The sequence below is a fragment of the Cynoglossus semilaevis genome, chromosome 4, assembly GCF_000523025.1.
Source record: "Cynoglossus semilaevis isolate Cse_v1.0 chromosome 4, Cse_v1.0, whole genome shotgun sequence".
Taxonomy (NCBI): domain Eukaryota; kingdom Metazoa; phylum Chordata; class Actinopteri; order Pleuronectiformes; family Cynoglossidae; genus Cynoglossus; species Cynoglossus semilaevis.
The window spans coordinates 8,479,473-8,480,420 of record NC_024310.1 but is presented as its reverse complement, the minus strand read 5'-3'; positions in this window follow the sequence as shown (position 1 = coordinate 8,480,420).

The window sequence follows — 948 nt, the reverse complement described above, 5'->3', positions numbered from 1 at the left end:
TCACCCACATTTGTGCAACTAGTGTATATGGACACATTTCATAGACTTTTTCTACCATGATAAACTAAAATTATAAATATATTATAACTTTATAACTTTTTCATGATTCGTGCACTTTGGAATTTCAGATTTGAAAGTGGCTTCAGCAAGTATTTTCACATAAAATAGCAAATGGTAAAATGGCAGAGATATCTTAGCTTAGATCAGGAGAAAATGTCATATAAAATGTCGTATGTCGTATAAAAAAAAAACGCATTGTGGATGGACTAGTCTTTTTTCCCCATTTTAATTTTTTTCCTCCTCTTTATCACTCTCATTAATTAGACTTAAAAACAAAAAACAATCTATTCATTATTTTGACAGAGATAAAGTGTTTTTAGAGAAAGATAAAGTAAAAAAGTATTAGGACAGGTTAAAATGATTTATTAACCCTATGAAATGTGAGAAAAATCGTCATCATCATCTATCAAAAATAAAACATCAGAAATCTGGCACCAAGTGATGAAGATCAACTCACTAAATTTTCAACAAAAAAAACTTTTTTTTCCTGATTTAATTTTTAATTTCATTTATCTCCCCTAGACTTTGGAGAAACTGTTAATTGTTGGTTCATTTCTATGTAAATTTGGTCCAAAGATTTCAGGGCATCAAAGCAGGAGCTGCAGGGTGTTTGCCTTTGGTTTAGTGAACCGATGTGTGGGCAGCACATTTTTTATTCTGTTCTTTTTTTCATTTCTAATCCATTGGAGGTGTCTTTCAGCATCCCTGTCAGTGGACGTGGCCCATCAATGGCCCACTGTCCTTCTGCCTGGGCCCCTGTTTGCCTTAGGGCTTCCCCTTAGTCCGAGCAGCCTCCCTTTGTATAGCAGAGTCACAGAGAAAGCCGGGATCAGGGCGAGGGGGGGGGGAGGGCTTAGTAAACACCAGCCCGTCACAGCTCAGCGGGAG